Raw genomic sequence first — 21,196 nt, 5'->3', positions numbered from 1 at the left:
GATGACCAGCCCGTTTCAACAGAGGATCATCCACTCAGCCATGGGTGTTCATGGCCAAGAAAATTTTAGTCATAGGAAAGTTTCATGTTGCTATTAAAACAGCGAATTGCTAAAGGCAAATAAGGAAGGCGCTTCAATTTCCCTGAAATTTGAGGACCTGTAGGCTTGGGATTTCTGTCTTTTAAGTGCAGGCAACATTGACACATATCTGTTGGATGGGTTTCAAGGTCAGCCCGACTTTGCCATAGTGCTCCCTGACCTCGCCTCACACTTCCCATCTCCTTTGAACTTGAGAGGCAAACTCATTCTTAACCTCTCTTCAGGGAGGGATTGTTTATTGTTTCTTCGAAGAGAAACTTGAGAAGGCCAACAGTGTGGGCCTCTTTGCAGGTATAATGAATTCTTGATGGGTCTGAGAAACAACTATCTAACAGAGTCTATTTCGGTTTTCGAGGATATCAAAGAACTTTAGAAAATCACCCAAGTTTTGAGTATTTTGAGTTTAATTTCAGGACAGGTCAATAGCGATACTACTCTAATATGCTCTGGAGGATACTAGATATTTTGCTCAGTGAACTGACTTGTGAAAATTTAATCAGCTAACTTACCCTTCCCATCCCAGCACATCCAGGATACACAAATGAACACTTTGCTTCTTCCAGAAGAAATTTATTCTGCATTCTCTGTGAGACAATGTAATAGAAACTATAATAGATCAGATCGACAGACACATGTGAAGATGCTATAAACCATAAATAATGCCAAATATCAGCCTTATAATTTTGATATCTAAACATAATTTCCCTAGGGGATTTCATTTTAATAACAAATAGTTTATGAACTGGGTTCATATTCATGCTTATTTTCTAAAGGAAATGATCCCATTATCTTCCTTTTGACTGTAGGAGGAGAGGAGAAATGGCAGGAGAAAGACAGCTGAAGGAAAGGTCATGGGTATTGATTGGATTGTTCAGGCAGATGATTAACTGCCTCTGCAGAGGCAGCCCCAAGGGCCATGGAAGCCGTTGCTCAATTTAAGACTTGGTCCCAAGTTTCCCTCCTTATTACTGAAATCTGATCTTTGTTTCACAGGTATACGTTGGTAGCTCGGTAACTTCATTTTGTGGGCTGTAATTTTTCCTCCATATTCAAGACCAGCAAAGCAGGTAAGAGCTCTATGCACAGTGGTGCATCTCCATGCTGGTGTTTGTCTTTGCGCGCCAGGGTGGGAAGGAGCAAGAGCTCAAAGAAGCCTGGAGAGATCAGACCCGAGAAACACAGATAAAGTGAGGAGAGGAGGCATGATGGCCACACTACGTGGCTACTACTCATTCTTTTTTAGAGTACTGGATCAGTGCCAGTGCAAATAAGCACTTTCCTGGTGGACCAAACTACTGGTTTTCTATAATCCAGTTAGCTGAGACAACCTGGGGTGTCAGGGTAAGTGGCAGAATATGTGTCACAACACAATACTACCAATAAAATTCTAGTTGTATTAGTAGCAACCATTATTATTATGAAATACATGTGAGCCCATTAATGGTTATTCTTAAAATAATGTCTTTCTCACTCCTGTCCATTCCAATGAGCTGCCCTGGGGGAGAGACTGAGGACGAAGGGGGTTACTAATGGGCCAGGAAGAACAGGAAATCACTTCACGGCTCCTCTTCTCGGGGTTTGGTGCCTAAGCACCTCATCTGCGTTGGGTGTCATGGTGAGAATAAGGTTGCGAACTGTGGGTTCAAGAACAATTTCTCAGGGGGAGCTCCGGGCCTCGAAGCTGGTGCATGACCATACTTACATGTGGCATCTGTCTTCTCTCTTCCTTCTCACTTTGCACTCTGACCACAGGTACACAACACACAACGCTCACTCGGTGCTTATACTTCAGATGAGCTCCTTCCGAAACCTCTCACCAAGTTGTCTTGGGCCCAATTGGCTCCAACTGGGTGCCGCAGCTCTGCCCTCATGTCTGCAAACATCCAAAGAAAAATGGGACCTAGAACCAATCACCTGACTATCCCAGGACGCCATCACTGGGTACTTAGCACACTGGAAAAATTCGCAGGGTTTTTCCTTTTTCAAGTCATGAGCATTTAAACCCCATCTCTGCCATTTAACTGCTGTGTGACCCTAGGAAAAGTGTTGGAACCTCTCCGAGGCTCCGTTTTCTCACCTGGCAAATGGAAATACAATAGGGTTATTGTGAGGGTTAAGTGAGGTCATGTTGCTGCTGGGAGGAAAAACTTTTCTTCTTCTAACCTGAGTACAGATTATCAGGAGAAAAGAGGAGAAGTTTATTTACATTCACAGGAGCCTGTAAGTCAAATGGCTCCCAGAACCAGCAGGGGATAAGGATACTAAATGGAAAGAAGGGAGTGGGGAGAAGGGGCTTCTGGGGAAAACAGATGGAAGGTATGACAGTTTCAGATAAAGTTTGTTAAGCAATTACTCATCTAGGCGATAATGTTAGACTGCTTTCTGGCTGCGAATCTCCTGGAGAGGAAACTTACGAGCTGTGTTTTTTGGGAGGTCCTGCTTAAGTTAAGGTTTCTCTATCTTTTTTTTTAGAGAGAGAGCGAGAGGGGAGGGGAGGAAGGGGAAGGAGAGAATCTCCAGCAGACTCCGTGCTAAGCGAGGAGCCCAACGCAGAACTCGATCTCACCACCCTGAGATCATGACCTGAGCCGAAATCAAGAGTTGGATGTGTAACCAACTAAGCCACCCAGATGCCCCGACAAGGTTTCTTTCTGTGGCAGCTGTCTGCTCAGGTGTTTTTAGCTTGAAATAATCTTTATGCCACTGAGGGGCATGTTGTATCCCCTCATTGTAACAGGTGTCACAGGATAGGTAAATCAGAGGTCAGAGTTCAGAGACATTACCAACATTACCAACAAGCCGCACTACCACCCTTCAGGCTAATGTCTCCCTCCGGGCACTGAGGAGTAGGATGTACCACGAGTGACGGCAGCGAGGGCGGCCATGGGGAGAATGCTCTGCCTGTCTCAAGAGCAGAAAAGCGATTCCCACTTTCCACTCTTCTACCATCAACACAAATGAAGGGTTTCTGTCTCTACCTGATAACAGCCTCTTCTTTGACCCACAGCACAGGAAAAAAAAACCAAGCTGAATAAAAATCATTTATTTATGACGTTTTTATTCCATGTTGCATAGATTTTCTGTTTCAATTCCAATTTTTACGGAACTCATATTCCCCATTTTGTTTGTGGTACAGTGGGTTTAGCTGGGAGTGAAGACACGTTAGAAAAAAATCCTGTAAAACAGTTACATCAAATATAGTTATTGTACCAACACAGACTGACTCCCATTGAGAAACTTGCTTTGATTTTATTATTCATAATTTTTTAAGGATTTATTAATTCCATACAGTGCAAAGGGCACTGCACCAAACCGGTGAATGTTATTCTATACTCATGCAAATAATTTTTAAATGGATAAATCTGACATTTTAATAAGGCAAATACGACAAATCTTTTCTTCCCACCCCCCGGCTAATTTGTACTTAAATAAGAAGTAAGAAGAGTACAATGGTGGTAGGGAAATGAATTTTGTTTATTTCAATATAAACACACACCCAGCAATTTTTGGAGTGACTTAGTCACTGATGCCAAAGATTATCAATCAGTCTAAGAACATGGAGTACATATTCACAAATAGGCATTTCTGGAATTATTTGAGAAGAAGTGACATTTTTCATATTCCGAGAAGTACCTATGTTTGCCCATCTTTCTTCCCCATAGGCACCTGCTTCTGACCAGCACATAATAGAACTGCTCAATGGTTCTATTCACTTAAAAAAATAATAATAGTCTTACTCTCTGCATGTTGCCAGAATTTTTATCTGTATTATTAATTCTTTTGGGTTGTAAGTCCCAAAGCAGTAGCTTTCAGCTCTGGTATCATGAGCCACTATGTGTCCTCATCTGTATGAGAGAAAAGAAAGGCTCGCACTCATGGAGTGGGATGTGGGTGGGACTAGCAATACTCACGGCTGGCCCTATAGGTGTGCCGAGACCCCTAAAGCATCTTGAATGCCCACCGGAGTGGGTCCTTCATGCAAAAGTCCTCTGTTATGTGTGCATCTTTAGAACAAAGGTTGAGGCCATGTTGACCCAGGTGATTCTGCCCAGCATGGAATAGTGTCACCACAAGTGGGAATCTCAGAGGGGCCCCGGATGATGGTCGCAACAATGATGATGACAACAAAGGTGATGGTGATGATGATAATGTGCCTTTGTTCTCCAGTAATTCCCAATGCCCCCTATTTCATCTTTTCTTTGCCTAGACCCAGAAAAGCTGGAAAGTGGACTTAAAGCCAAAGACTCCTTCCTCCCAGGAAGCACAATGGAAGCTAAGAGGTAAGATGTACAAACTCTTCTCCTCTGCCTGTTACACCCTAGGCCTGGATAAAGGTAAGAGCTGCTTTCCCATGTCTGAGGTCCCCCCGGAGCCCCATCAGTATAAGGTCAAGTTTCAGCATGGCTAGCAAAGAATAATGGGTGTTGCTCCTGTGGCAGATACTACATTGTCTACCCAATAGTCAGTCTCACCCCCTACGCCTTCTGGTGCTTACTCTGCAGCTCTGGGGCATGAAACGTCAATCAGAGGCGAGCACAATAGTCTCTGCCAGTAACTGGCTTCAGCATTGGCACCTTGACCCAGTCCTTACCTGAGGGTAAGTCTGCTGTGGAAAGTTGGGAAAAGCCTTTCCTCATTAGTTAAAAATAAAAAGTTGATGGGCGCCTGGGTGGCTCAGTTGGTTAAGCGACTGCCTTCGGCTCAGGTCATGATCCTGGAGTCCCAGGATCGAGTCCCGCATCCGGCTCCCTGCTCAGCGAGGAGCCTGCTTCTCCCTCTGACCCTCCCCCCTCTCATGTGCTCTCTCTCTCTCATTCTCTCTGTCTCAAATAAATAAATAAAATCTTTAAAAAATAAAAAATAAAATAAAAAAATAAAAAAAATAAAAAGTTGCATAAGAGGACATACTTCTTTCCTTTGCTGGACATCTTGATACCTGCACGTGATACCTGGAGCCGCTATAATACCTGGGGGCCAGGGGAGAAGACCCTGGCCATACACTGGGGGTGCCAAGCTGCCGAACAGAAAGAAGGAAAGCACCCAGGTCCTTGACGCCATCACGGTGCCACTATGGTAAGCTAAGCTGGGCCTGCCCCCCTCCATGGAGTTCTAGTGATGGATGTCATAAGCCTATTATTGCTTAAACCACTTAAGGAAGGTAGGTCTTCTGCAGCTTGTGGGTAATCTACCCGACACACCCTTTAGAAGATCACCCAGGCTTGTGATCAGCTCATCAGTGATAGAGACCATGAAATTGGTAAAGAAACCACAGGACCCACGCACATGAGTGGCCCTGGCCACCTCAGATAGTTGCTGGTTTAAAAAAATCATTGAAAACTATAATTATTCTGTCTTCTACATCTATTCATCATTCATTCAATGAATATTCAGTTAGCTCTTACTGTGGTTTGGCTGTGAAGGACACAAAGAAATAGAGTATGTAGGGGTAATGTAGTGCTTTGGCATTCACTAAGAACTTCACATGCACTATTTGGTGCCCACAAGAACTCTGTGAAATCAGTACTTATTATTCCTATTTCACAGATGAAAAAAATCTGAGGCTCAAAAAAGATTATCCAAATTTCCATAACCTGACTCCAGGTCCATGGTTTTTTTCCATCAAAATCTGAAATGTATCTTGCCCACAGGAAGCTTAGGATCAAAAACTGGGGAGATGAGGTAGCCCTACATTTAGAAGGGAAAACAAACAAACAAACAATATTTAGATGGCAATGCAAACAGCTATTCAATAAATTTTACACAGTAATAAGTAGTTAAGTACCAAATGTAGAGGGTGAGAGCAAGCGTATTCAGGAGGAACTTAGCAATGTTGATGGAGAATCGGTGTATATGATTAGTGCAAATGGAAAATAATTTTTCCCACACAAGGACTAACAGCTGTACTGGAATCTGATATAACCATATAAAAACAATTACAATCTCATATAAGTAAAAAATGCATAAACCAGATTCATGTTTCTTACCAGGTCTTAGTTACCTACTTTTGTCATCTGTAAGTAATAAATTCTAAGCTTGAAAAATTTGATAAAATAATTTCATTTGAAAAGCAGTCATGCACGTATGTTGAGATTATTAGAGGAAAGATGTAAGGTGATCTCAGATTGCCCCAATAACAATGAAAGTGAAGGAAATGGATTCACATCAGATTCTTATTCTTACTAATATTACTTATTCTATTTGCGGAACTAATAACACTCAAGCCATTTAAACTGCACTGTCTGATTCAGTAGCAAGTAGCCACTAGCCACATGTGGCTACTTAAATTTAAATCTTATTAATTAAAAATTAAGTTTAAAATACACTTTCTCAATTGCACTTGCCACATTTCGTGTGCCCAATAGCCACATGTGGTTAGTGGCCACCATATTGGACAGTGCAAAATATAGGACATTTTTGTCTTTGCAGAAAGTTCTGCTGGACACTGCTGCTCTAGATTCTGGCAAATGATAGACTGTGATAGAGAATGTAGAGTTAGTTCTTAAAAGAAAAAGGGGGAAAATATTCAGTTCATACTATGATGTTTTTGCATTGCTTTATATAATTATAGCATCAGAGTTGCTTTGTTCACTCATTATGAAACAAATACTTGCAATTTGCCAGGCACTGTCTACACGCACTATTTCAGTTCTGCTGAATTGACAGTTTCTCCCAGAATCTAGTGCCCAGCACCATGCAGGAAAATAGTTCTACTCCATAATTGTTTACTAATGGGATGACTCTGAGGAACAATGCAGACCTTAAAACTCCTTCCTCTGCCATTGGACAGGTTAGGAATGCGACCAATGCCGCCTGCAGAGGATAAAGTAAAGTCTTGGTTGCTTACCCAACCTCTTCTCTTCTTCTTTGCTGACAGAATTCCAGTTTTATTCAGGACAATCATGTCCCTAGCCAGGGCAACGGATCAAGATTTTTCCACACACACATGACAATGTTATTTCAGCTTTCGCATCCTCTCTTTCAGCTATATGGCCATGTACTCCAGATTTGGCCAATGAGACCTAAGTGGAACTCTGAGGAGAGTGGAATTTTTCCTTCCTTCCTTCTTTTTCCTTCCTGAGAAAAGGAAATGGACTTGACTCTACCGCTTGCCCCTTTCCCCTCCTACTTGTTTTGAATGTGGATGTGATGTCTGGAGGGGCCACGGGCATCTTGCAACCGTGAGAAAATAAGTGTAAGTGAAGAACCAAGAAAACCACAGACGCTTTGTCGTTGTTGAGCTGCTGAGCCAAGCTCTGAACTACCACCAGACTTCCTACATAGAAAAAAAGAAACACCCATTCATTTGAGCCACTTTTACCTAGGTATTCTGTTATTTGCAGCTAAAAGCAATCCTAATTTATATAGCACATTATGGTACTACTTGGGTTCCTGGACCCAATCCCAGCATGGGGGGTGGGGTGGGGGGAGAGGGTCTTTCCAACACACCACCAGGTAATTTTCAGACACCAGCAGGGTGTTTGAGAATTCAACTCAATTCAACTCAATTCTTACACCATCTACTTGGAGACAGCATCAGATTCCACCGGTTAAGGGCTCAGTCCTGCAAGACTGCCTCCCCACACCCCCACCCACTTCAGATGCTAGTCAAAGCCCAGATCATCACGAGAGATTCTGACTGATGGGCTATAGATCAGAGGTTCCCATGGCCCTTTCCTTAGGTTTGATTAATTTGCTAGAGCAGTTCACAAAACACAAAGAAACATTTTACCTACTAGATGATCAGTTTATTATAAAAGGATATGACTCAGGAACAGCCAGATGGAAGAGATGCAGAGGGCGAAGTATGTGGGAAGGGATGTGGGGGTTCCATGCCCTCTCCATTCTCCCCAGATCTCCATGTGTTCACCAACCTGGAAGCTCTCCAAATTTCATCCTTTGGGTTTTTATGGAGGCCTCATTACATAGGTATGATTGGTTAAATCATTGGCCATTGACTGATTCAATCTCCAGCAACTCTACACCCACCCGGGAGGTGGGGCTGGGGGTGGGACTGACCCTCTAATCACATGATTGGTTCTTTGGTCACTCAGCCCCCATCCTTAGGTTACCTAAAGGCTTTCCAAAAGTCGCTTCATTAACATAACAAAAGACATCTTGCTCTCTCTTATCACAGGAAATTCCAAGGGTTTTAGGAGCTGTGAGCCAGGAACCATAAACAAAGACCAAATATATATGAGAAATATTTTTTTGGTCATCAGAATGGCCAAATTTATTTCTTATAAATCACAATATTTTAGGTACACAATGTTGTATGCAGACAGACCATCTAATCCTTCTTCATGAGGCAACTTCTTATCTAATAAGATTCTATGTTTGAGGTGGTCATTATAATGTACCGCTCAGAAACAGACTCACAAGTACAGAGAACAAACTGGTGTTTACCAGAGGGGAAGGAGCGGTGGATGGGTGAAATAGGTGAAGGGGATTAAGAGGTACAAAAGTCCAGTTATAAAATAGACAAGTCATGAAGATGAAAAGTGCATCATAGGGGATACAGTCAATAATTTTGTAATAATATTGTACGGTGACAGATGGTAACTACATTTATGTTGTAAGCATTGTGTAATATACAGAATTGTTGAATCACTGTGTTGTACGCCTGAAACCACTATAACATTGTATGTCAACTATACTTTAATAATAAAAACTACAAAAAAAATTGGCACCGTGTGACGTTCAAGACTTTCATAAGAAGTCTTAGAGCTTCTGTTTCTACTGGTGGGCATGCTCTCTCTTGGGACTCTCCCCCCAGAGGAAACCAGCAGCCATGTAAGAACTGCAACTACATGAACCACTCGTGTAGAAAGAGTGTGATGCTGGGTAGCAGCCAACTATCCCAGCCGTCTCAGCTGAGGCACAGGACCCGAGTGAAGGAGCCATCTTAGACTTTCTGTTCCCATCAGATGCCTCAATGAGAAGAAAGGAAGTTCCAGACATATGGCCCCAGTAGAGATATCCTAGCCATCTCCAACAATTCATGCCATTCCAGCTGAGGCCCCAGCTTTCATGGAACAGAAACAAGCCATACCCACTGTGCCCTCTTCAAATTCCTGACCCACCAAGTCACGAGCACAATAAAATGTTTGTTGTTTTATGCCTCTAACTTTCAGGATGGTTTGTTATGCAACAAAAGATAACTGAAACATCCTTGGGATTTCTCACATCCCTAAGACTAAACCATGTTATTATTATTTTTTAAGTAGGCTCCACCCCCAAAGTGGGGCTTGAACTCACAACCCTGAGATCAAGAGACACATGCTTTACTGACTGAGCCAGCCAGGTGCCCCAAGACTAAGCCATTTTTTTTTTTTTTAAGATTTTATTTATTTATCTGACAGAGAGAGAGAGCACAAGCAGGAGGAGCGGCAGGCAGGGAAAGGGAGAAGCAGGCTTCCTGCCGAGCATGGAGCCCGATGTGGGGCTCAATCCCAGGACCCTGGGATCATGAGCTGAGCCCAAGGCAGACACTTAACTGACTGAGCCACCCAGGCGTCCCTAGACTAAGCCATTTTAAACATTAGCTTCTCAGAACTTCATTTTAATTCTTTGAACATCATCATCATATTGAGCTAACTCTCTGTATCTCTATCATCCTTTTGCCAGACTTCCTGTTTTCCTCACTGGATCCAAGACCATCTGGTACAGTTGTGGAGGTCATGCACTGCACAAAGGTGTCAGACCAAGGGGTCGAGTAGTGGTTGAAGTAATTCTTTTTTTTTTTTTTCTTTTAGTTAACATAAACATGTTGTATAGCCTAGTGGCTGCCCTGAGTGGGACAGACAATCTCCCAAAGTTTTCAGTCCATCAGTTCTCGTTGCTGATATTTGATTGCCTATATAGTGCAATCCAATCTTACCTTTACCCCCATTTTCTTTCTTTTTCTTTTTTTTTTTTTTTTGCATCCTTGGTGCCTTGAAGTACTACTCATTATGCCTCTTGCAAGTCCTGTATTCCTTTTTTTCTCTTTCCCTATTAAGAAATCATTTTTTTGTCTCTCAATTGAAGCAGCTTGTTTTCCTAATTATACATAATATTTGCCTATTTAAAAAATTTAAAGAATACATAAAAGTATAGGGAAGAAAGTAAAAAACAACAACAAAAATCACCTGAAATCCCATCATTGAGGTAACTGTCATTAACATTTTGGTGATTTTTTTTCATGTATATGGGATTTTCTGGATCATTCTGTCTGCTTTCTCCAATCCTTTCCCCAGATGATAAATGCAGAACCATCTAATTAGAGCCCTCTACAAATTTAGTTGTCAGACTTTGCCTGAGTGCTTACACTGCTTAGTAATATTTAAAATCTGTCTCACTTTCTTCCTACCACATTTGGTTAGTTGACAGCTTTTAGGTTCTCCTCAAACACTACTCACTTTACTGAAAACAGGGAGTCCCTCCTTGACTCCCCCTCACCTAAGTGGATTTCTGTTGTGGCACATTGTTAGAAGTTGGAGGAGGGACAGTAAAGTATCTTTCAGACCGAGAAGACTTTGAGACAGAAAAAGAAACAAGCTACCCCATAGCATTTACACAGAGTTTTATTCAGGGTAACTTACTAACGGGAAGGATCAGGTGGACAACAATCCAGGTGCTATACAAATATTTTCCTCAAAGCCTGGACCTTAATCCACAGATTTTATAGACTGAGGGGATGTGCAGAGGTCACTGTAGTGAGGTCAAAGGTAGCTGTCTAAAGTGGCGCCTGTGCGCCAGAGGGAAGCTCAGAGCAAGCCTTCCTTTTGGTCAGGGCATACATTAATCTCCAAGGGGCCTAGAACGTGTAGCCCCAAGGGAGGTCAGCGGGTGGAGATGAACAAGATGGAAGGCCAAAGATGGAGTCAGTATTGTTAACACTCCTATACCCATGCGTCCAAACTGGTGAAGAGGCGCAAAGAGAAGGGAGGTAAGTCAGGGCTACCTCAGAATGGGCAGTTGACAAGCTTTGAAGACAGAAGCTGGGAAGGTGAAGCATATCAGACCAGGATGGCATATTCACTGGAGCAAGGCCAGATGTAGATGCAAGAGCCAAAAAGACTGCAATGGAAGCCAAAGAAGCGTCTTGCAGAAATCCTGCTAGACACCCAAGAGTGGCTCCAGTGGGGCTTTATTACAACCAACTGCAGGTGCTCAAGTCCTTACAGGGATAAGTGGAACCCATGACAGGCTGGAGTTCTGGCTCTTGAGAACCGACTCCGTGTGGCTCCTCGGTCAGTTATTCCTATCCCTCCACTTGCCTGACCGTGAGCCTTGGAACCAGCTCTTGCCTGCAGGAAGGCTAAGCCACTACCATTCTTTGTTCTATGGCTATAGGACTTCTCTTCCCAATTGTACTCGTTGTAGGTCCAGCTCTGCCCTATGACTGATTCTCTCAAAGCAAAGTATCTTCCTGATATTCCTAAAACCCTTGCCAATCTCTGACAAGAGTACATTTAAATATCACCAGCCATGTTTTAAAATGGGAAACATTGTACCTTTTGCTGCTGGTGTGTTGAAAAGAGAGGGAAAACTCAGCAGCAGAGGATGGAATCCGAGTCTCTGGTGGTTTCTTAGGCAGGCTTTCAAGCAACCACTGGTTTTCAGCTGCATGTTGACCGTCAATGTCCAAAGTTCCTGTGAGTCCAATTCCTAAGCATTTCAGAGATAGTATGGTATAAATCAGGTCACTTCCAGATTTCTTTCACTGCTGGTTTGGGATTAGCTTTTCACAAGTCTACTAATGCAGTTATCGCTCATCCATCTGCTTTATAGTTTTCAAAATGTTGATGATGTTTGTCCTCACGGATGTGTGCCTATTTTACATTTATTTATTTTTAACCTTTTCTGTTATTTTCGAGGGGCTTGGGAAAGAAATTGAAATAAATGTGTGCTCAGTTCATCATCTTAAAATAGAAGTTAACACGAAAGTCTTTGCAAAGGAGAGCAGCATGGCAAAAACATTATTTTGAGGGGGCGCCTGGGTGGCTCAGTCATTAAGTGTCTGCCTTCGGCTCAGGTCATGATCCCAGGGTCCTGGGATCAAGCCCCACATCAGGGTCCCTGCTCGGCGGGAAGCCTGCTTCTCCCTCTCCCACTCCCCCTGCTTGTGTTCCTTCTTGTGCTGTGTCTCTCTCTGTCAAATAAATAAATAAAATCTTAAAAAAAAAAAAAAACAATTATTTTGAGAAGCCAATATCATCTGTAAAATGCAGGAAAAACAGGAGGGTCAGAAATGTAAGTCATGGAATCAGGAGAGCACACAAGACTCCAAAAGGGAAAAAAATCAAAGGTCTAAAATATGATTGTGGCAAAGAGAATGAAAAGAAAAAGTCAAACTTTCAAAAAAGGGAAAGGAAGGAATTTGTTGAACAGTTGATAAAAGGGAAGAAAGAAGAATCCATGCATTGTTGAGCTTGGGATAGAATGATCGAGAGGCCCCTATGAATTTATGAGAAGTAACGAAGAGGCTTTGGGGGGCCTCTTCGCCCCCCAAAATAAATAGAACCCATTCTATTTTTGTGACAGTGAGTGTTGAGAATGAGGGAAATGGGTGCTATTTTCTTAGAGCAGCCAAAATAGAACAGAAATTCTGCCACAACTCATCAAATCTTTTTATTAATTTACTATTTAGAATATATATTCAAGAACTTCTAAGTTAACATGGGAAATGAATGGACTCAAGAGATTCAGGTGGTAATGCCTTCTCTTCCTCTGTATGAAGGTCATACTTTTTCAGGAAAGGGTTTTTATTCTAGGGAGAAGATAAATCAGAGTTTCTGATTTGGGAGTTACCAGGCACGGTTTAAGTTTGGGGTACTACAATGAAATCAGAGGATTAAGAAAAATCCTGTGGCTTCTCATCCCACTGGTAGTCAGGCTGCCATTTTAGTCAAGAGACCATAAGAGTCTTTTTAAAGAAATCTGATTAGCCCAAAAGGCAAAGCCTAAATATACAGACAACAGAGGCTCCTTGTGCCAGTCAGGGATCTCCATAGAAACAGAATCAATAGGATATATGTATATTTATATTAAGAGATTTATTTTAAGGAATTGGCTCATGCAATTGCAGGGGGCCAGAAAACGCTAAATCCACAGGACAGACCAGTAGGCTGGCCACTCAGGCAAGAGTTGATGCTGCGGTCTTGGTTCTGAAATCTGTAGGACAAGCCAATAGGTTGGAAACTGAGGCAGGATTTCTTTGTTTGCAGAATTACTTTTCTCTGGGAAGCTTTTTGTTCTTCAGGCCTTCTACCTATTAGATGAAGTCCACCCACATTATTGAGGATAATCTCCTGTAAAGTCAACTGATGGTAGATGGCAATCACATCTACGAAATGACTTCACAACAATGTCTAGAGTAGTATTTGACTGAACAACTGGGCAAAGCCAAGCCTAGCCAAGGTGACACATAAAATTTAGCCCTTGCACTCCCCAGTGAAACTGCTCAACCAAATCGCCCCAATACCAAAGCCCATCATCAAGAAGGCCCACTCATGACACAGACCTAGTCAGCTTTCTAAATGCTCTACGCTAAGGGGCGCCTGGCTCACTCAGTCAGTAGAGCAGGTGACTCTTGATCTCAGGGTTGTGAGTTTGAGCCCCATGTTGGGTGGAGAGATTACTTAAGAAAAATTGTAATAAAATAAAAATAAAAAGATTGTCTAAATGCTCCATGCTAAAGAAAGAAGAGTTAATCAAGAATCAATAGACATCTGAGCAAAGTCCTTTAGATGAAACAAAAACAGTTTAGGGGGAAGAAAACAACAACAACAAAAAACTATCATTAAGATTCTCAGGGAGATAAGTGATGATAATTTGACCATGAAACAAGAAAAACTATTAAGGAGGAAAAAAGTCTTCAGAGGACAAAAAGGAGCTCCTTGAAATTATCAAAATTATAACACAAATTGAAAATTCAGTAAGAGGGTTACAAGATAAAGTTGAAGCAATCTCTAAGAAAGTAAAACAAAATGACAAGAGATGGAAAATTGACAAGTGGGGGAAAAAAAAGAGGTCATTTTAGGAGGATCAAATCTTTAAATAAGATTTCCAGAAAGAAAACAGAACATGGAGGAGGGGAAATTATCAAAGAAATAATTCAAAACATTTCTGAGCATTAAAGATTATGAGTTTCCAGATTGAAAACGTTTACCAAGTTCCCAGCCCAGCAGATGAGTATCTATCCACACCGAGTCATTTCATTGTGAAATTTAAGGAATCAAAGATAAAAGAGTAGGGGCGCCTGGGTGGCTCAGTCGTTAAGTGTCTGCCTTCGGCTCAGGTCGTGATCCCAGGGTCCTGGGATCGAGCCCCACATTGGGCTCCCTGCTCCGCGGGGAAGCCTGCTTCTCCCCTCCTTCTCCCCCTGCTTGTGTTCCCTCTCTCGCTGTGTCTCTCTCTGTCAAATAAATAAATAAAATCTTTAAAAAAAAAAAAAAAAAAGATAAAAGAGTAAAGCTTTGGGTGAGTAGGAGGGATAGATTACATACAAATGATCAAGAATCAGACTGCCTTCAGGCTTCTTGACGGCATTAGCCGAGGACAATAAAACGATGCCTTCAAAACTTTGGGGACACATGATATTTTTACCCAGAATTCTACTTCCAACCAAACCTAGCAAATGTAAGGGTAGAAAATGATGTTTTTATAAATAAAAGTTTTCTAAAGTTCACTTCCCAACCACTTTTTCTCAACAAGTTGTGAAGGATGTACTCCTCCAAGAAAAGGAATAAACAAAGGAAGAGGAGGACAGGAGACTTAGGAATTTAGGACTCTAACAAAAGAGACAGGCAGGGACACCTGGGTGGCTCAGTCGGTTAAGTGTCTGTCTTCGGCTCAGGTCATGATCCCAGGATCCTGGGATGAGTCCCACACAGGGCTCCTTGCTCAGTGGGACGCCTGTTTCTCCCTCTGCCTGCCACTCCCCTGCTTGTGCTCGCTCTCTCACTCTCTCACTCTGACAAATAAATAAAATCTTAAAAAAGAGAGAGAGAGAGAGACAGGCAAAGGGAATACTTAGCAGGATGATGGAGATCCCAGGATACATTTAGATGGAGAGAGTAGTCAGTCCAAACTAGTAAGGTCAGAGGATCCTGGGACAGATGTCTCCAAGAGCATGAAATTGATTATCGCACCTAGCATATTTGAACATATTAAGAAGAGAGTTACACCCCTTGAGGACTGTTTGGGGGCACAAAACTAAACAATTAAAAATATATATATTAGATCCAGGAAAAGCAAAAGGTTATTGAAGAAAGGAAAAGTAATAATGTCAGTTAGTACCACTTGGTTCAATTATAAATAGTATTTACCTAGTGAAAACAATGTAAATATATGGCTTAACAAAATCACATGTTCGCACGGAGGATGTATGTTTGTGATGCAGGCAGGCAAGTGGAGGAAGACAGCTAAAACCTTATCTTGCATAATAAAAATAGATAATATGTAATACTAAAAAATCAAGAAAAAGTAGTTACTTCAGTTGCAGTCCAGTAATGTTATTTAAAGATTTAGAGGTGAATTTATTTTTTTTAAGATTTTATTCATTTTTTTCTTTTTCTTTTTTTTTTTCTTCATTTATCTGACAGAGAGAGAACACAAGCTGGGGGAGCAGCAGAGGGAGAGGGAGAAGCAGGCTCCCGGCTGAGCCCGATGCCAGACTCAGTCCCAGGACCCTGAGATCATGACCTGGGCCGAAGGCAGACGCTTAACAGACTGAGCCACCCAGGCGCCCCTGGAGGTGAATTTAAAAAGAAAATAATCAGAGTTAAAATTGTCTCTGGGAGGAAAAAAAAATAATGGTGGGGACATGGAGAGAAGATAGTTGTTTTTCGAGGTAAGTTTTGCAGAACTGTTTGATCCTTCTCGCATACATAATTTCGACAATTTTTTTTTTTTAACTCCCAAACCTGTCGGATAAAACCCAAACTCTTGGCAGTCCAAGAGCTCACCTGATGGAGTCAGAGTGACCTGGATTCTAATAGCAGCTTGGCCACCTCCCAGCTATGTAACCTTGGGCAAGTTATCTAAGTTCCCCAAACTCCGTGAAAAAGGGATAATAATAGTTCTCATGGTAACGGTGCAAACCGACTGATCCACAACCCTGGTTGTGAAGAGTGAAGAAAAGAACCCATGTTAAGTCTAGGCATTATGCCTGATGCATCCTCAGTGTTGTATACATGTTTACTAATGTTTTTTGCCTTGATCAGGCTGACATTCTAGTCTCTCTGTAATCTCTCCCATCTGCTTTTCCAACCTCCCGTCTTATTCCTCTTCTAGACAAACTCGAAGCTTGGGCCAGGCTGTTCTCATCTTTCCTGAAATCTATGGCTCTCTTGCCAACCTCCCTGCGACTGTTTGTTTTCCTATTCACCAACCTATTTTGGTTGAGATAACAATGGAAATGAAATGTGTTACACCCTGTAAATAACTAGACAATATTTGCATTCATAGGATCGAAATCCAAGATGTAAATATTTCCTCTAGGGGCTAAAAGCCGAAAGGAGGAGTTCCATTTTTGTTCAAGATGTGTTAATCTTGTCATCGCTCGAGGTTGCCATGGTTCCTGTTTGGCACTTCCAGGCCTTAAGCTTATGCCACTATATGGGAACAAGTAGAAAGAACCGCATTTGACTGAGACAGGGAGACCGGCAGGGTAAGGATCTTGTGAGATAAGTCAGTGTTGCAAGTGGAAACACAAGCCAGAATTTTTGTGTCTTAGTTACACACTGATTCTCGCTGCTCCTGACACTGCGTATTTCCAGCTTCGTTTTTTCCCTGGGGAATGGGGAACAATTTATTTTGTAAACCAGGGAGATACCCTTTTTCCTTTTGTGTGGCACAATTTAAGTGGGGAAAACCCAGTAACCATTTACTTGTCGTTTTTTAGAATAAAGTCTTCGATTTTGTAAGTAATTTGTTAGAGCCAGTTATTTTATTAGAGAGACTTCCTTAGGATATAAAGATAAACATGCTCTAACCTAAAAAATAAGGGTTAAACCAGAGAAAATTCAGCTAATTAACTTGGACAATTCATACTCCTCTGTTGACTTCACAATTATTTTCAAATTCACAGTCATAGTTAGAAGGGTTCCTTGGACAGAAATCAAAATTGCGTTTTTATGAGACTCGCTAACCTATCTTTGGTGACATTTGTGCCCTGTGCTACTTTTTTGGTTCTTATCTAGCCTCTTAGAGACTTTTGGTCTCTGGTGTATATGGGAAGTAAATAGTAATATGGGAATAGTGTTAATTGCTCTTGATTGCTTAAAATGCTCACAAGATTTCAAACTTTATAAATCCTCTTATAAGATTTCTTTTGCAGATTTAAAGAGGAGGGATAATATCATCTTCCTTCTAACCATCATTCTATGGTGAATTCAGATAGACCATCCAGAATCTTAAACAAATTCAACAGCATTTTGTCATTTATTATCCTTACCATTGATATTTTGTTGACATTTGCTGACAATTTATGACCATCCCTAAGGCATATGGTACTAAATCAGTAACTATAAGGTATACATCTGTGTAGACGAGGAATATTCTCTTTCCTCATAGGGTAAATAATTCATGAAGGGTTCTTTCATGTGAGCTGTATCAGTTTTTTAGGTATCAATAGTAAAGTGAGAGATGAGAACATTTTAATGTGAAACAGAAAAGTAAAAACTCTCAGGTTAAGTTTTGAAAACGCTTATTCCCTTGGCTTTAAAGAGGGATAAAGTAGAAGATATTTAGTAGAGCAAAGGACTTCTAAACTTCGCTTTAGTTTCAGCTTCAACTTTAGGACACTTCAGGAACAATTAGAGCACAGGTCAATCTCTATTTTAGATAATTTCTTCTAAACTGTGTATTAACCCATGATTGCCCTTTACTTCTAATTACTTTCTTGCTTATTATTATCTTTCTTAATTTAAACATATGTGCTTGTTTCAATCTCATGGTAACAAAGTCCTGGATAACAGACAAGGATGTATTGCCAATGAAAAGTTGCCAACTACAGGTTGTGACTATTCTTAAAATAAGGTCAAATCCAGGGGTGCCTGGGTGGCTCAGTCACTTAAGCATCTGACTCTTGATTTTGGCTCAGGTCATGATCTCAGGGTCATGGGATCGAGCCCCGCGTCGGGCTCGCACTCAGTGAGGAGTCTGTTTGTTCCTCTCCCTCTGCTCTTCCCCTGCTCTCTCTCTCTCTCTCTGTGTCTCTAAAATAAATAAATTTTTAAAATCTTTAAAAAAAAAAGGTCAAATCCAAAAAAGGACCCATAAACCAAGTTTCCAGGACCCTTCAGTATGCACTGGCTACCAATGACTAACATGAAAGTAACACTGAATATCAACCTCTGTGGTTCGAAAATTTCATCTGATAATGGCATCTTCCTTGGGTTCAATACTACAGTGACTTCAGGTACAATGGTTGCCAACTCTTCAATTAACAGATTGATGAATATCCTGAAAAATTGGGCAGTTCTCAAGTGGTAGTCCCACTAATGGATATTATGCTTGATAAATTAATTCTGAGGCTTAACTTCTGTGCAGAGTGGAAGGCAATTAGAAAATCAAAGAGAAAACAAAAATAGACAACAGCACAAGATACAAATTTCCAAGAAATAGCTTGTAGCATCTCACATAGAGGAGGACAAGAAGACGTAGACCCTTCCAGAAACGCGGCCCATGACGCAAGATGACTACCGCACTAGTCTGCCTCAAGTGGCTGAGTGGTGGAATGCTGGCTCGCGCATGCACATGACATGAGCGCAAAAGCTTTTTGTTCGTGACGATTTTACTGCTGTCTATGCAGGACTCACTCAATTACATGTGATGACCACATACTTTTTCCATCGCAGCATCTATAAGAATGTTTAATTTGGATTTTCCAGAACAGCAGCTAATGAATGGCCAAAGGGGCCTCACATCCCTTTCCACCAAGTGGTGCCCAGGGACCCCCACCCGTGACTGCTGTTGGTAACTGACCATTAGGTTTAATAGTTCCCTGATTTCTTTCTTTTTCTTATTCTACTTTTTTCTTCTCTCTTTCAACTACTGGTAATACGCAGATTGGGGTCAAACACTTCACAAATTATTTCTGGCTTAATAGTCCTCGTTTTCAAATGTGCTTTTCAGACTTTAATTAAACCTAGTCTCCCTGAGGGCCTACGGGGAAGCAGTGTTTTTTCTGCTTTCCAGAAGGCGACAATGGAAAAAGAATAATGACTACAGACAGTAGAAGTGGAAAGGGACAATAAAAAAGAAACTCCTGACCTATTCTGAATTTAGAAGCTTTTCTGCCTGTCTTCAGACCTAAATTCACACTATGAAGCATTCTAGGGGAAATCTGTTTCCTTGAGGAGGTTGAGAGGCATTATATTCTACATTAATAACATGAGAAAAAATTCTCATTAACTAATTTCTTATAGGTGTAGCATCATATATAAAGTAAAATACAAAATATGAGAAAACTGTCCAGTTTCAGTTTATTTGCTTAGATAAAAATTATTTTATTATTTATTAAGTAATAAAAATGATTATTTTTTTAAAAGATTTTATTTATTTATTTGTCAGAGAGAGAGGGAGAGCACACACAAGCAGAGGGAGTGGCAGGCAGAGGGAGAAGCAGGCTCCCTGCTGAGCAAGGAGCCCAACAAGGGACTCGATCCCAGGACTCTGGGACCATGACCTGAGCCAAAGACAGACGCTTAACTGACTGAGCCACCCAGGCATCCCAAAAATGATTATTTTTTATTTCTAGGCAAACTTTATTCACAATTAGATGAAAAATAATTATAATTTGGCCTACCTGCCTTCAAGTCATATAATTGGATAATTTTACATAATTATAATTTATTGAGACAATTGGAAATATAACCACTTTGTCTTTAAAATCCACACATAAGTGGACGTAAAACAGTTAAACAACAAAACCTCAATGAGGCAGCCACTGGTTAGTTGTAGCTGTACTTACTGAGGTCAAAGAGTACATTTGCAAGTGGTATACTAAACTAATAATAATAATAATAAATATAGGGGACATATTTTGGGGGATAACGAAATATCCTTGAGAAGGCACCTATCCTTTCTTCCACAGTAAGGCAAAGAGAATTTTATTTTTAAAGGCAGATGGTTTGGGACGCCTGGGTGGCTCAGTCGTTGAGCGTCTGCCTTCAGCTCAGGTCATGATCCCAGGGTCCTGGGATCGAGTCCCGCATCAGGCTCCCTGCTCGGCGGGAAGCCTGCTTCTCCCTCCGTCTCTGCCCCTCCCTCTGCTTGTACTCACGCTCTGTCTCAAATAAATAAACAAAATCTTTAAAAATAAATAAATAAATAAAGGCAGATGGTTTCGGCCCGTTTTTAAAGAAAAGGTCAAAGAGCTCCCCCTCCTTGAGGTACAGTTCTGCACGAATCTTAAGAGCTTACAGGAACAGAAGCAACAAGGTACAGACATCAAATTGATGAAGATCCTCTCATAAAACTTTATTTTTTTATTGAAGTAATAAATAACCTACAGTGTTATATTAATTTCAGGTGCACAATATAATGATTTAACAATTCTATACATTGCCCAGTGCTCATCACAGTAACTGTACTCTTAATTCCCTTGCTCTGTTTCCCCCATCCTCCCCTTTGGCAACCACCAGTTGGTTGTAAAATCTGTATTTTTAATAATTGCAGACGAAGAAACGAAAAGAATGAGAATGTTGTACAGACATCACATCAGAAAGAAACCGCTCAAGCATGGGCCCGTTTGGAGTGGACAGAGGAGTAGGAGTGACAGAGTCGAGGGGCAGAAGAAGCATAAGACGTGGACAAGACAAGGTGAGAAACCGCTTCCTCGGTCTGTAGGGCCCTGGCCCAGTGTTCATTACAAGGGACTTCTCACTATCCTTCCCACACACCAGATGATCAATCCAGGCTAACTGTGGTGATTCCATTCACCTTGCCCGTAACTGGCTTAGAAAAGGGGCTTGTGACCCAATGAGGAAAAGTCTGCTGAAATTGACAGAATGGGTGAATGGAAAGAACTTCAGGATTTGATGACATTGTTGAATTATTCATCGACCAATCTTGAATCCTCCCCTACTTCTGGACTTCCATTCATGTG

At 41.4% G+C, this 21,196-nt stretch overlaps 1 long non-coding RNA gene across 1 annotated transcript in view; it reads right to left on the bottom strand.

Annotated features, from left to right (window-relative positions):
* Positions 1-1,087: 1,087 nt before the first annotated feature.
* Positions 1,088-21,196, bottom strand: part of LOC118539268 (uncharacterized) — a 46,185-nt gene continuing 26,076 nt past the window's right edge. Inside the window, exons 3-4 of the long non-coding RNA XR_013446959.1 lie at positions 1,802-1,972; positions 1,088-1,253 (exon numbers count right to left, since the gene is read on the bottom strand). This is a non-coding gene — a long non-coding RNA (uncharacterized LOC118539268). The remainder of the gene's footprint in view (positions 1,254-1,801; positions 1,973-21,196) is intronic.

This window comes from Halichoerus grypus, chromosome 4, assembly GCF_964656455.1.
Source record: "Halichoerus grypus chromosome 4, mHalGry1.hap1.1, whole genome shotgun sequence".
Taxonomy (NCBI): Eukaryota; Metazoa; Chordata; class Mammalia; order Carnivora; family Phocidae; genus Halichoerus; species Halichoerus grypus.
The sequence above is the reverse complement of the archived record's forward strand: the minus strand, read 5'-3'. Positions and strand labels throughout refer to the sequence as shown.